At 39.7% G+C, this 15875-nt stretch overlaps 1 pseudogene; it reads right to left on the bottom strand.

Moving 5' to 3' along the window:
* Positions 1-261: 261 nt before the first annotated feature.
* Positions 262-15875, bottom strand: part of LOC103241005 (UDP-GalNAc:beta-1,3-N-acetylgalactosaminyltransferase 2-like) — a 29333-nt pseudogene continuing 13719 nt past the window's right edge.

Below are 15875 nucleotides of genomic sequence, written 5' to 3'. Positions count from 1 at the left end.
GATGACAGCAGACAAAGAGAGAGAGAGAGAGCTTATGCAGGGAAGCTCCCATTTTTAAAACCATCAGATCTTGTGAGACTTATTCACTATCATGAGAACAGCACGGGAAAGACCTGCCCCTGTGATCTGATTACCTCCCACCAGGTTCCTACCACGACATGTGGGAAATGTGAGAGTTATAATTCAAGATGAGATTTGGGTGGGGATACAGCCAAACCATATCACCTACCCTGAGTTTAGACACTGCTAATTCAAATCCTGTTATCTTGCTTCAGATTGACAAGGATCACCACAGAATTCCTTCAGTTTCCACAGTTCTGTCAGCTCCTGTGGAGAATACTGTGGGGAAGACAACATTCCTGTCTGACAAGTCTTCTCATACAGCCACATACTGTGCTGGTATCTGTTAGGTTCTGTGGCTGCCATCCAAGTGCCCATGCGTACATTTTCACCCTGACAGGTCTGTAACCTCCTGGAGTTGCCTGCCAGTCAGTTGATGACGTCCCTGAAGATCACAAACCCTGACCCATATGCAAAGGCAGGATAAGCATGACCAGGGTGCTCCAACTCCTGCCACTTCCTGGTTCTGTCAACTGCCCAATTCAGTCTGAAATACCCCTACCAAAATTAGACCTATTCAGATTCTTTTGAGAAATTCTATTAAATACAGCTTTCAAGCCTATGTAACAGTCATCATCTGTCTTTAGTAACAAATCAAAGTTGGTTGTTTCCACAGTCCATCTATAAAGTTCAATAATTTTGCAGGTATATTTCAATGAGTGTTGACAACATCCACAAAAACGATATCATCATAGATGCTGTTTTCCTCCTTAACTAAGGCATCTAAAACCACTCCAACTCCCTCCATACCTTCCAATAATTCATGAGGCAATGCACCCTCCCCAGCTGTAAAGACTCCAAGAATCCCCCTCCATATTCACTGTCACTTTGTGAAGGTTTCTTAACACAAAGCTTTGGAGGTCTTGGCTCTCCCATGAGATTGTACCTTCAAAGCTCTCTGGTAAGATGAATTGTTCCATGTGCTTGTACACAACGTGTCCACCTGCACACCATGGCTTGGAGGACTCCAGTCAACAATGAAGAGGGCCTCTTCCTGTTTTGCCTGAGAAAGCTTGACAGCGACGTTCCTCTGGAAACCCACATCATTGGCATTGTAGTACACCTCAAGACTGGTAATAATGATCATGTAGAGAACTTAGAAACTCACACTGACAACTCGGTCCTCAGTGAGCCCTGATGAAGTGTCTTCAGAGAGACTAAATGTCTCAATTTCCTAATTCAAAGCTGGATTTGTGATATTGAGTAGTAGGGATCCTCCCGGTCTTCCACAGGCACTTAGCAGCCACAGGCACCTATTATGAACTTGACAAGCACATGTTGACTTAATGCGGGATGTTGTATCCAATGATTCAGCCAGGTGCTTATCACCTTTTGAAGTTCATGGTTACAGCAAGGTGACAACACACCTACTACCACATCATAGTGACTAGGTTTCCACTGAAGAAATAAGGCCAACTGGTCCACAGGGCCAGCCTTGGAGGTGTGGGCAAGTTGCAATCATTTACATAAAGGATAATCAGTTGGAGAACACAAGAGCAGAGAAAGCCCCATTAACATTAGCAATAAAGAAGATAAAAGTACTTAGAAATAAATTTAACAATTAATGTACAAAATCTATAGTGCAAAACTTTAAACACTCTTGAAAGATGTAAAAATCGTCTTGAACAAACAGAAAAACATCCTTATTTTTGGGTTGGAAGACTCAACATCATAAAAATGAAGATAAGTCTTTCCTTTAAGCAAATTTATAAATTTAGTGCAGTATCACTAAAAAATTTCACAAACTTCATATGGAAAAATAAACATGCAAGAATACCCAGAAAAATGCTTTTCAAAAAGCTTTGAGGGAATACTAGCTTTACTAGATATTAAAATATACTTGCCTCATTCTAGTCTAAAAAAAAAAAAAACCAAGAAAGAAAACATATTATAAAGCCTCTAAAATTAAAAAAGCATATTACTAGTAGACGTTGACAGATAAGTTGAATAGAACAAAAGTCCAGAAAGAAATCCAAGCATATTTGAAACTTTAGTATATGATAAAGGGAGCATCTTACATCAAAAAGGCAAAGAGTGAACTTTAATAAATGTTTCTGCGACAACTGGTAGCCATTTGAAAAAAAGATAATATCAGATCCATAACTCATATGAGAGAAAAGAATAAACCTCAAACAGATAAAGAACCTAATGGTAAAAAAAAAAAAAAAAAAAAAAAAAAAAAAAAAAAAAAAAAAAAGAAACCATCAAGTACAATAAGAAAATCTGATTGAATTTCTCTTTAAGCTGGAAAAGGCCTAACGGATTCTCCAAATCTGGATGTAAATAAAAAAAAAAAAAAGATGATTTTTAACTATGTAAAAATGAAAAAGAAAATCTAGACAGCAAAAAGCATCATAAACAAAGGAAAAAAAAAAAACCACTGACATACTGGATGAAAACACTTCTATCATGCAGAAAAAGGGTGAGCTTCTGTAATGTATAGAACATTCTTCAAAATCGAGAGTGAAAAGATTTTAAAAATCCAAGTGAAAAAGGGAGGAAATACAGAAACAATTTGAAAAAGGGTATAAAAATGTATAAAAAAAGGTTGAACTTCATTCAGGATAAGAAAAATGCAAATTAAAACTACACTGATACATCATTTATTATTAGATTAGGAAACATTTAAAAATATATAACACACTCTATTTGTTAGGCTATGGAAAAGCGGGAACTCTCATATGTTGCTAAAGGGAATGCAGCCTTCTTGAGGGGAATTTCGCAATACCTAAAAAATCACACACGTATTTACCTTTTGATCAAAGAATCCCACTTTTAGAAATCTACTGTAAAGATATACCTTCGCCAATACAAAAATATAAATGCACAAGGTTATTCATTTCTGCATTGTTTGCATTGAAAATGCCTAAATGCCCACATATAGAATAGTTGAAGCAACTATTCTTCAAAATGGACACGTCTACACACAAAATGGATTTCCCCACAATGTACACAAAAATGGCATATCTACAAAATGGACTACTATGCAGCTATACAACAGAATGAATAAGATCTGTGGGAAGTAATATAGAGTGATTTCCAGAGAAAATAAAAACATGTTTAACTATTAGCTTGAATGAAAAGAAACACAAGAAGAAAACATCAGAGACTACGATAAAGATATTGGTTGCTACTGGGCATAGTGAGAGTTGGGTAGAAAGTAAAGGGTCATTTCTCTGAATACACCTTGTTTTTATAGACCTGACTTCTGGAACTATATTAATTGAATTAGGTTTTTAGGGCTGTCATAACAAAGTACCACAAACTTAGCGGTGTAAACAGCAGAAATTGGTGGCCTCACAGTTCTGGAGCCTAGAAGTCTGCATCCAGGCACCGACAGGGCCATGCTTCCTCAGAAGGCACTAGGAAGAATGTGCTCCGGGCCTCTGTCTTAGCTTCTGGTAGTTCCCTGGCCCATAGCAGCGTAACTCCAGTTCACATAATGTTCTCCCTGTATGGATGTCTCTGTCTCCCTTTTATAAGAACACCAGTCACATTGGTGTCCCACCAGTCATACTGAGCCACCTACTCCAGTATGACCTCATCTTAACTTACTTTATTACAACTGCAGCGACCCTATTTCCAAATAAGGGTGAGTCCTGAGGTACTGTGGCTTAGGAATTCAATAATGAATCAGGGGATGGGAGGTGGGACACAATTAAACCCATAATATTACTGTTTCCCACATTCAAATAAATAAATAAATAAAAATGCAAAACCGACAAAGAAAAGAGGGGATAGCCTAAAACTGAATGCAATTGGAAACAAATAAATTGCCCCACATAAATCAAATGAATACAATAATCACACTCAAGAAGGGAGACAAAATTAACTCAGGCAAATGTTGAACAAATTATCTAGATTACTTGCCTTCAGGCTAAAGGCAAAAATACCTCTAAACAAATATCGAACTCTAATTAGTAGACCTCATTTTTTCCCCAGAAATATAGGTTAGTAATTCCAGAACTACTTGTATATTCTAGAATTGAACAAATAAATAAATACACACAATGGTGATGTTGGGATCCAGAGTTCTCACTGTTGGAGAAGATAGTGATAAATCTGAAAAGGGAACTAGAATTGTCGATATCAGTGTGACTCACGGGGATATAGACAAATTGGCACAAATGGATATACATATGTATAGGTCTGTATATGTGTATGTGTGCCTCTGTGCATGAAACTGCACAGTATATATAGAGACAGAATATATACAAACAGTAGAGAGACAGAATATATACATACATATATGCATATCTGTGTGTATATATATACAAAGTAGATAGAATATGTACATACAAATATACCTGTGTATACATATACAGTATATAGAATATACATTCATACACATGTATGTACAGAATATATACATATATGTATGTATATAGACAGAATATATACATATATACACATATATGTACAGAATATATGCATGTATGTGTATGTACATATTGCCTCTATATATACTGTGCACAAAGATGCACACACAAATACAGACCTGCACATGTATGTACATACATATATAGTATGTATATATGTATGTATATATTCTGTCTCTCTCTCCCCCAACTCCATTGACTCCCCCTTTTCCTTCCCACTCAGGTCTGTCCTCTGAGAGTACCTAGAAAAAATGAAATCCCACTAAAAATGGGGTTCACCTCTTAGCACTAGATCTTGTTTTCCAAATACCATTCTTCACGAAAACAGCCAGGTTTCTCTGAAAAAAAAAAAAAAATGGCTAAGCAGGGGTAGTTTACAGAAAGAATAAACCTGGGACGTTTCATCATACCAAAGGATGATGAGGACATACCAAAAAGATAAAAGAGCCAGCTCAAAGGGGCTCCCATTGGCAAAACCAGGGACAATTTGAGTATCAAAATAAAGATAGTAAATTAAAGGAGTTTACACTATTAGTAAATTAAACTTCATTAGTCTCGAGTAAAACAAGCAAATTGGGGGACAAGGTAAACTCTTTCTTACAAGGGACTGCCAACTCATACATTTAGAAAGAATGTTGGAATTGTACAAATCAACATTTGCCAGCCAGTATAATCATTGATTCATCTTGTTTAAGGAGTAATGGGCATCCCCACAAGATCCTTAAATACAAAGGGTAAAATATAGCAGTTGAGAAAACTGCAGAATGCCACATTAGAAAATGGTCAAAGTTAACATTACCAGCAATGGGACTGACCAGCAGCATATACCTTGATATCATTTGGCTCTGTGTCCCAACCCAAACCTCATCTCGAATTGTAATCCCCGTAATCCCCATGTGTCAAGGGAGCCACCAGGTGGGAGGTGATTAGGTCATGGAGGCGGTTACCTCCATGCTGTACTCATGATAGTGAGTGAGTTCTCATGAGACCGGATGGTTTTATAAGTGTTTGGAAGTTCCTCCTTCACTCTTCTCTCTCCTGCTGCTTTGTGAAGAAGGTGCTTGCCTCTCCTTCACCTTCTGCCATGATTGTAAGTTTCCTGAGGTCTCCCCAGCCATGTGGAACCACAGTCAATTAAACCTCTTTCCTTTATAAATTACCCAGTCTCGGGTATTTCTTTATAGCAGTGTGAAAACGAACTAATACATACCTCTTACACAATTCACTCAGAAGAGCTCAGCATCACTTCTGCGTCATTCTGCCAAAAGTGAATAATCTGAATCTATTCTTTTTGGGGGGGACGGAGTCTCCCACTGTCTCCTGGGCTGGAGTGCAGTGATGTGATCTCGACTTGCTGCAACTTCTGCCTCCCAGGTTCAAGTCATTCTCCTGCCTCAGCCTCCCAAGTAGCTAGGATTACAGGCGCCCGCCACCACGCCCGGCTAATTTTTTTGTATTTTTAGCAGAGACAGGGCTTCACTATGTTGGCCAGGATGGTCTCAAACTCCTGACCTCATGATCCATCCGCCACGGCCTCCCAAAGTGCTGGGATTTTAGGCGTGAGCCACCATGCCTAGCCTCTGAATCTATTCTTGACGGTACATCAGACAAACCCAAACTTAGAGGCATTCTACAAAATCACTGTGCTATACTTTATAAAAATGCCAATATCATGAAATTCAAAGAAAGACTCAGAAAATGTTCCAGATTAAAGGAATCTTTAAAAATATGACAACTTTCTCTTTCAGCAGAAGAGTGGGGGGGGGAAAAAAAAAGAACATGACAACTGAATGAAATGCATGATCTGGGATTTTTATTGCTATAAGAGACATTTTTGAAACATTGACAAAACCTTAACAGGTCTGTAGATTAAACAATAGTATTTGTTTCAATGCTTCAATGTTATTTCAAATAGTATTTGTTTCAATTTTGAAAACTGTATTCTGGTTACTTGAGGAATTCCTTGTTTTTAGAAATACACATTAAAGTATTTAGGGGAAAGAGGGTGTCTGCAACTTATTCTTAAGTGGTTCAGAAAAAAATTGAGATGCATGGTATACGTGCACACAAGCACCCACAGATAGTGACTGAGGAAAGGATGAAGCAATTACAGAAACAGTTGCCATTTTGGGAATCTGGATGAAGGGCTTCTGGGAATTCTTTTTATTATTCTTGCAACTTTTCTGTATGCTTGATATGTCAAAATAGGGAAAAATAAAAAAGAAGGGAGAGAAGGGAGAGATGGGGAACCAGACAATTAAGGTGACTTGCCCAAAGTCACACAAAGGAGGCAAAGAAGCTGTCTGGGTCTCAAGCTCATGCTCCTTCCACCACGTCCCTCCCTCTTTATGATGACACTTCAGTGTTCCTAGTAACACGTACTGGAAAGCAAATGAGCTGGGCTAGTGGCTGGATTGTTAATTCCTAGAGAACTCGCTTGAACATCCTGTGAATCATACTGGGACTCTAAGGCAGGCAGCACAGGGGCAGGAGTGTGACTGGTGCTAGAGGCATTCTCCTGGCAATGTGCCTTGCCCTCTAAGAGCTCGGCCAGCTGTCCAAGATACAATGTCTAATAAGTTGCAATTGAGGCTGGCATTCCTCTCTCTAAGGACACTGACCTGGTAGGTGTGACCTGTCCTGGTAGATGTGAGTGCCTACCTCTGGTCAGGAGCAATATCCACACGTGGTCATGATGGTGGCAGTGCCTCAATGGCAGAGGGGTCCCAAGGGACCCAAGAGGAGTGCCTTGACTGAAGCTAGTGGTTAAGGGAGAGTAACGTGGTTCTGCTTTATGGGTAGACAAGTGTGGCAAAGGCTGGCAAGTCAGCGGCAGATTTTGATTCAGATTTGTGCTCCAATGCTAGTTGGGCACCAAAATACCAAAAAAATCCCCAGGCTAAGGAAGGTATTCCCCTTCTGTGCTTCCTATGAGCTTCCATAATAGTACTTGCCATATTATACTGCAGTTGTCAGTATATATGCTTGTCTTGTACACTGGATTCAAGAAGACAGTCTGTGGCATTCATTGAAAAAATATTTATCAAGACTTGCATTGTACCACGCACTGTTTTAGGTGCTGGGGATACATCAGTGAACTGTTTTTGGACAAAAGTCTGTGTCCTTATAGAATGTAATTTCATCATCATATATTTAGCATTTAGCACAGCATCTGGAACATAGCAAGTGCTCAACAATAAGGGAGACAATGCCACTTGGAATGGGCACTTGTGGTGATTTGGAGGAAAGATATGGGCATCCAGGGAGTCCCAAGGCTCACAACTCAGATACTCCAGAAACTAACCATAGGTCAGAGGACTGATTCCAGTCCCCACCCTGGAGGCAATCCAGTTTTTAGGTCTGAAATATTTGGGACTGCTTCTGGATCTGAAGGCTGGGTCTGCAGGATGAAATATTTACCACCAGCCAAAAGGAATCAAGAGGGAGGAGACTCAATACATAACATGCTTGCTATAGTTTGCAGGGTTGAATGTCAAGGACAGGAAGGGACATTAGAAAACATGTGGTTAATCCTCTGTTTTCCAACCCCCAACCCTGCCATCCCCATTTTATTCTTTACTCTTTTTTGAAGAAGCTACTGCCTCTATTTCAACCAGACCAGTGATAGGGAACTCGCAATTTACTAACACAAGCATTCCATTTTTAGTAGCTATAATCATTAACAAGTTTCTCCTTAGGTAAAGCCAAAATTAATCTTTGTCTGTCCTGTCTCTGTCATATAAGGCAACCCAAGAATTTGAATTGCTCCAGCCTGGACAACATGGCAAAACCCCATCTTTACCAAAAATACAAAAAATTAGCTAGGCATGGTGGCATGCACCTGTCATCCCAGCTAATCAGGAGGCTGAGGTGGAAGGATCGCTTCAGCCTGGGAGGTGGAGGTTGCAGTAGGCTGAGATCACACCACTGTACTCCAATCTGCAAGAGAGAGTGAGACCCCATCTCAACAAAATAAAAATAAAAAAGAATGCAAATTGCACTTTCTTATAATTTGGATATCAGAGGGTCATTCTCTCATATTTGAAACCTTGCAAAATCTTGCCTTAAGGAAAATATAAATGCACCCATCTTTTCCTCTTTTCCTTCTGTTACAGTTGAACGTGTTTCCCTTCCCTCATTTGAGGTTAGTGCTTCCACCTGTGCTCTGAATTGCATCCCTTATCACCAGATCTCAGTTCCCAGTCACTTTCAAATCTTGTGGTCACCCTTCTGCCCCCATCACACTATTGGAACTATTTGAGTGAAGATCAAGATCTCCTTCAGTACTACATTCAAAAGGTGTTTTCTGTGATCATTGTATTTAACCCTCCACTGCACCGCATCTGGCTCTGCTAACCACTTCCTCACACTTGACTGCCTTTCCTCCTCCTCCCTGGCAGCTGCTCCTCTTCAGCCTCATGGTGGCTTCTCTTCCTTTAGTCCTTTATTCTTTGCTTTCCCCAGAATTCTGTCCTAAACTCTCTTCCCATTCTATACCCTCTCCCTAAGTAATTTAATTCACTCTCTTTGCTTTTGTTGTTGTTGTTTTGAGACAGGGTGTTGCTCTGTCACCCCAGCTGGAGTTCAGTGGCAAGATGATGGCTCATGGCAACCTCAACCTCCTGGGCTCAAGTGAGCCTCCTGCCTCAGCTTTCCCAGTAGCTGGGACCGCAAGTGTACAGCTAATATTTTTTGGTACATATGGGGTCTCACTATGTTGCCCATGATGGTCTCAAACCCCTGGGCTCAAGTGATCTTCCTTCCTTGGCCTCCCAAAGTACTTATATTATAGGCATGAGCCACCATGCTTTGCTTAACACCAAGCATAACTTGTTACATTACACTTCTTATGCTTGTAACAAGTATAACAGGTATGAATTGTAATTCGTAAGTCTCTAGCTCCATCCCAAATTTATTTCTGAGGCTTCAGATCTATTTATGCATCGATTTACTAGACCTCTCTGAGAGAATACCTCCTCCAAGTTCTCAAACTCAAAACTTCTAGGATAGAAGCTTCCTAGGTTCCCTGACAAGCATCTGGGTGTCTTTTTGGAATTTCTCTCTTCCTGCCACATTCCCTATATATCCACCCATCACCAGGCCCTGCCAAGCGTGTGACCTAAAAAACTCTTCTGGTCATTCCCTTGGGTCTAGATCCATTGAGATGAGCTTTGGATTCCTGTAGTAGCCCCCTCACTGCTCATCCCACCTCTGGTGCTGCTCCTTCTCATCTGGCCTCCTCATTCTGGCCAGAGTAATTATTCAAAATGCAAAGGCGGCTCCATCCCAGACCTACAGGGGCAGCTCTGCCTGGACAAGATGATAAACTGGAAGTACCTTTATAGAAACAGCAAGGCCCTCAAAAGCTTCAGCCTCACTTTCTTCCATTTTACCATAGCATTCTGTGCTTCAGCCATGCCAAACTACTTCTGGTTTTCCACATTTACCCAACTCTCACTTCTAAGTCTTTGGAAATGCTGTTCTTTCAGTGGGAATAATTATCTACATTCCACCCACTTTCTCTTACCCAGTGCCTTCCTCTATGCCTGGCTGGGTCACTCTGCTTGTTCTCAGCTTGGACATCTTCAGAAAGATCTCTGTTAACCTGCTCCTCATATGAGACCATGGACAGTACCCCTTCTGTTCATCTGCACAGCTCTCTACTCTTTCCTTATCAATCAAAACATTTGTCTGTTACATTGAAATTGGCTACTTTCCTTACTGCACTTTAGCCTGTGTGGGTGGGGGTGGGGGGTTGGGGGAGGGAGAGTAAGTGTGTCTTGTACAATGCTGTGTCCCAGAGCCTAGCACAGTATAGCGTCCCTGAAAATAGATAAAATAAATAAATAAATAAATAAATAAATACTTACCAAGTTGAAAAAAACAAAAGATATTTACCAAGATTAGGCATGGTGGCTCATGCCTATAATCCCAGTACTTTGGGAGGCTGACACAAGAGAATTGCTTGAGCCTGGGAGTTTGAGACCAGCCTGGACAACACAGCAAGACCTCACCTCTACTAAAAAATATACATATATAAAAAATTAGACGAGTGTGGTAGCATACACCCATAGTTGCAGCTACTGAGGCGGCTAAGGTGGGAGGATCGCCTGAGCCCAGGAGATCCAGGCTGCAGTGAGCTATGATTTCGCTGCTGCACTCTAGCCTTGGTGACAGAATGAGACTCTCTCAAAAAACAAAAACAAAAACAAACTTACTAAGTGAAAATAATTTTTTTTTTTAAGATCAGATTTACGAATACATGCTCAAATTTTAAAGGAAAGCTTGTTTCATTTACTAAAGGAATAGTTTTCAATCTGCTTCTTGGAACACTGGGCGCTCCATGGAGACACTTGGAGTCTAGGGCAGTGGAGGATGGGGAGGTGGAGTGGCCTGCTCGACACTTTTTAAACCACTTTATTAATGTACGATTGACATAACAAAAAGTTGTAGATTTTTTTCTTTTTTCTTTTGGAAACAGACTTGCTTTGTTGCCCAGGCTGGAGTGCAGTGGCGCTATCATAGCTTACTACAGCCTTAAACTCTTGGGCGCAAGTGATCCTTCTGCCTCAGCCTCCTGCATAACTGGGACTACAGGCAAAAAGTTGTGGATTATTTTTCTTTTTTCTTAAGTGTAGACAGTCTTACTTTGTTGCCAGGGTGGAGTGCAGTGGCACTATCATAGTTTACTGAAGCCTTGAACTCTTGGTCTCAAGAGATCCTTCTGCCTCAGCCTCCTCAGTAACTGGGACAACAGGCAAAAAGCTGTAGATTTTTAATGTATATAACTTGATGTGTTTGGAGATAAGGATATACCCTTGAAACCATTACCGATAATCAATGCAACAAAATTATTTACTTCCGACAAAATTTCCTCCTGTTCGTTTTACTTTTTGTTAGTTTGTTGTTCCTTTTGTGGTAAGAGAATTTAATGTGAGATCTATCCTCCTAGAACATTTTTAAGTATACAATGTAATATTGTCAGTCATAGACGCTATGTTGTACAGAAGAGCTCCAGAACTTACCTATCTTGCATAGCTGAAACTTTGTACCCTTTGACCAACACCTCCCCGTTTACCCCTTCTTACCTTCAGCCCCTGGGAACCACCCAGTCTCCGCTTCTGTGAGTTTGACTATTTTAGATTCTACATATAAGTGAAATCATACAGTATTTGTCTTTCCATGTCTGGCTTATTTTGCTTAATATCCTGACCTCCAGGTCCGCCCATATTGCTCTAAATGTGGCCGGTTCAATGCTTTTCTGCTTTGTGTACTAAAGATTTTTGGTTTTCTGGGTTTTGTTGTTGTTGTTTGTTTTTTGACATGGCGTCAAGCTCGGTCATGCAGGCTGGAGTGCAGTGGCACCAACTTGGCTTGCTACACCTCCTAGGTTCAAGTGATTCTCCTGCCACAGCTGCCTGAGTAGCGGGGATTACAGGCATGCACCTCCGTGCCCAGCTAATTTTTGTATTTTTGGTAGAGACGGGGTTTCGCCATATTGGCCTGGCTGGTCTCGAACTCCTGGCCTCAACTGATCCTCCTGCCTCATCCCAAAGTACCAGGATTACAGGCATGAGCCGCTGCACCTGGCCAGCTTTTGGTTTTCTAAAGCTGTGCTCTCATACATTCGTACGGACGGCATGTGCCCACAGAGCTGAATCTTCATCTGAGATACATGAATGGTTTCTCCTGCTGCTGTTGTAGCAAATTACCATAAACTTAGTGATTTTAAACAACACACATTTATAATCTTAGCTCTGGAGGTCAGAAGTCTGATGTGAGTTTCACTGGACTGAAATCAAAGGATTGGGTTGTGAGTATTATTGGCTGGCCATTGTTCAGTCTCCCAAAGGCATGCTTCCTCTAAAATGTGTACCCCTGAGCACTTTCTTGAATGCACATCATCAGAAAGATGAGAATCTACATCTTTCAAAAATTATCACAAAGGGTCATGAACCCTGCTAAAGCAAATCATATCCCTAGTGAATTTAATGTAAAAATCTATTTCAAACAGATTATTTACATGCATCTTTTCAGGGCCATACCCAAATTCATTAAATACCACTGAAGGAAATTAATGCAAACTTTTTGGGAGGGTAACTCAGCAAAATATACCAAAGTAGAAAATACACATAGTTTAATCCAGAAATTCTACCACACTAGGACATTTCCTAACGGACATAATTGCAAAAAAAAAAACAAACAAACAAACAAACAAAAAAAAACTGCAAAACAATGTTTATATAAATTGTAGTATGTGTACATAATGGAATATGATACAGTTATTATTATAAAGAATGAGAGTGATGTAGATGTGTGGATAGAGAAAGTCATTAAGATAAAATGTTCAGTGACAAAGCCTGGATGAAGCTTCAGAAAGGATCGTATATAAGCTGGTTCCTAAAATAATTTGAGAGACGATACATAAGAAGCCATTAACAGAGAGGTGGGTGGTAGCAGTCAGAAGAAGACTCTTTATTTTGTGCTTCTCTGCAATCTACATTTTTCTATTGTAGGCATTGTATTCGTCTGTTTTCACACTGCTGATAAAGACATACCCAAGACTGGGTAATTTATAAAGAAATTTAGTGGACTCACAGTTCCACATGACTGGGGAGGTCTCACAAACATGGCGGAAGGTGAGGGAAGAACAAAGGTACATCTTACATGATGGCAGGCAAGAGAGAATGAGAGCCAAGCAAAAGAGGAAATCCCCTATAAAATCATCAGATCTTGTGAGACTCTTTCACTACCACAAAGAGTATGGGGGAAACTGCCCTCATGATTCAGTTATCTCCCACCGGGTCCCTCCGACAACACACAGGATTTATGGGAGCTATAGATGATATTCGGGTGGGGACACAGCCAAACCATATCGGGCATGTATTATTTTATTTTATAAAAGTAAATCAGAGTCACTTAAAAATAATGAATAATAATAACAACAGTGGGATCAGTAATAATGTCCACAAGCTTGTCTGTGTGCCTCACACAATTCCAAGGATTTCACACAGATTATTTTATTCTCACATCTCTAGGAGATAGGAGCTACTATTACACCCATTTGGCAGATGAGGACATTTAGATGAGTGAAGGTTAACCAGTTGTTTTATGTCACACAGCTGGCAAAGGGGGAGCTCACATTAAATTGAGTTCTGTTTGACCTAAGCCAGTGCTCTTCACTGTTGCTGCTATTTGCGTTTTCTTGCTGATGTTTTTTTTTGTGTGTTCAAATAAGAATCCTAATGAAGACTATAACATATGTTTTAATACAGGTAAAAACTTTCTCAAATGTCAAAACTAAAAATATCTTCTTCCCTAATATGTCACAAATCTAAAGAATTATATCACAAAGGCCACACATTTTTGATGCTTCATATGTTCAAAAATGTGAAAATATTTTTAAATTTTTAACGAGAAGCATTACTCGAAATGTCAATGTGGGGAAACACTTATAAGGGGGACAATTAAAGAAATAAAGAGGAGAGGAAATACAGACAGGGAGAAGAATAAAAAAGGAACGAAAAGGAAATTTGCGCAATTGTGCTAACACTGGTGATTTACAGCTTTAAGGGAAGCTTTCTACAAGTAGTCTAGGTTATCATTTCTGACAGTTGTAATTGTTTTCCATTTTATGCACTAAAGAAATATTCTATTTCCATTGCAGATAAGATGAGGTTGGGGTATTTTTTCAATAAGAAGATGATGCCACTAAGTCATATCTATTGTACTTTATTGCAATTGCTTCCTCACATTAGAATCACTATTTTTTAAGAAAAAATAACAAAAGTAAACAAGCAACTCATTACCACTCCAGATTTGCAAATAGTCTGGAAACTATTTGGTTAAACCTTTTATGGGTGAAAATTTTTATTAGCCCTGTCTACTCTATTCAATGTTTCATGAAGGTGATTCTGATGTGAACCAGTGATTTAGAGACCATCTTCCTTTCATGCATCCTTTCTATTTCTTTTGCCCTGGCTGAATCTCTTCAGGTTAATTTGCTTGCATTATTGCTTGTCAAATGATCCCAGTGAAGTATTAAAGGTAGTTATCAGGTCTACAGAATCCTCCGGCTAAGTTAATGAGTCCTCACCTGGTTAAGTTAATGGGTTCTGATTTAACAACTGTTGACCAGTCTCTAGTCCACTGCTAACTCTAGATGGTCTGTGAGAGAGTACAAACGGAAGCCAAAATGCCATCTAATAACTAAACACTTAAAAATTTAAAAAATACTACTTATGTTAAAATTAGGATTTTCTCATGATTTGTATTCTATTAACATTAATGTCAAATTAGGTCAGTGTAGTTCTTAGACTATTTTTGATTATTTACATTTGGCGAAGCTGCTTAGCTGAGGAATAGTAAATGAAATTGTTAATAAAAGTCACAATATGTGGCCAGGTGCAGTGGCTCATGCCTGTAATCCCAGCACTTTGGGAGGGTGAGGCTGGAAGATTGCTTGAGTCCAGGAGTTTGAGACCAGCTTGGGCAACGTAGTAAGACCTGTTGCTACAAAAAATAAACTAAATTAGCTGGGAATAGTGACATGTGCCTGTAGTCCCGGCTAGTCGGTAGGTTGAGATGGGAGGATTGATTGAGCCTTGGGGAGGTTGAGGTTGCAGTGAGCTGTGATTGTGCCACTGCACTCCAGCATGGGCAGAGTGAGACCCTGTCTCAAAAAAAAACAAACAAAAAAAGCCACTGTAAGCATATTTGGAAATGAAACAATAATTGTACAAGTTTAAACATAGTTATAACATATTTTTTATTTTCAGCATATGTCTATCACTTATGTTGTGATTTTGACCATCCCTTACAGTAATATCTTCATGAAATATTTATATAAAATTGCAGGGATTTCATTTGACTTGTTTAAGTTGTGGACTTGATAAAAGTTTTTTTTTCATTTTCATTATTTTGGTCAGTAATTAAATCTTCATTTATTATAATAAAGAATATGTAACATCTTGTTTACGATTTTGTGGGGGTTTTTTGAGACAGGATCTAACTCTGTCATCCAGGCTAGAGTGCAGTGGCATAACCACGGCTCACTGCAGCCTTGACCTCCTGAGCCCAAGCGATCCTCCCATCTCAGCCTCCCATGTAGCTGGGACCACAGGCTTGCATCATCATGCCCGGCTAATTTTTAAAATTTTTTTTCTAGAGGCAAGGTCTCACTTTGTTGCCCAGGCTGGTCTGGAACTCCTGGGCTCAAGCGATCCTCCTGCCTTAGCGTCCCAAAATGCTGGGATTACAAGTGTGACTCACCATGCTCAGGCCGGTTTACAATTTTTATGTGGGTCATGCTCAATATAAATCTTATTTTTGTTGTTTCCAGTTTTTAATAACTTAAGCAGACTGCACCACTGAACA

The sequence above is a fragment of the Chlorocebus sabaeus genome, chromosome 13 (genome assembly GCF_047675955.1).
Source record: "Chlorocebus sabaeus isolate Y175 chromosome 13, mChlSab1.0.hap1, whole genome shotgun sequence".
Taxonomy (NCBI): Eukaryota; Metazoa; Chordata; class Mammalia; order Primates; family Cercopithecidae; genus Chlorocebus; species Chlorocebus sabaeus.
This window is presented reverse-complemented; position numbering and strand designations above follow the sequence as displayed.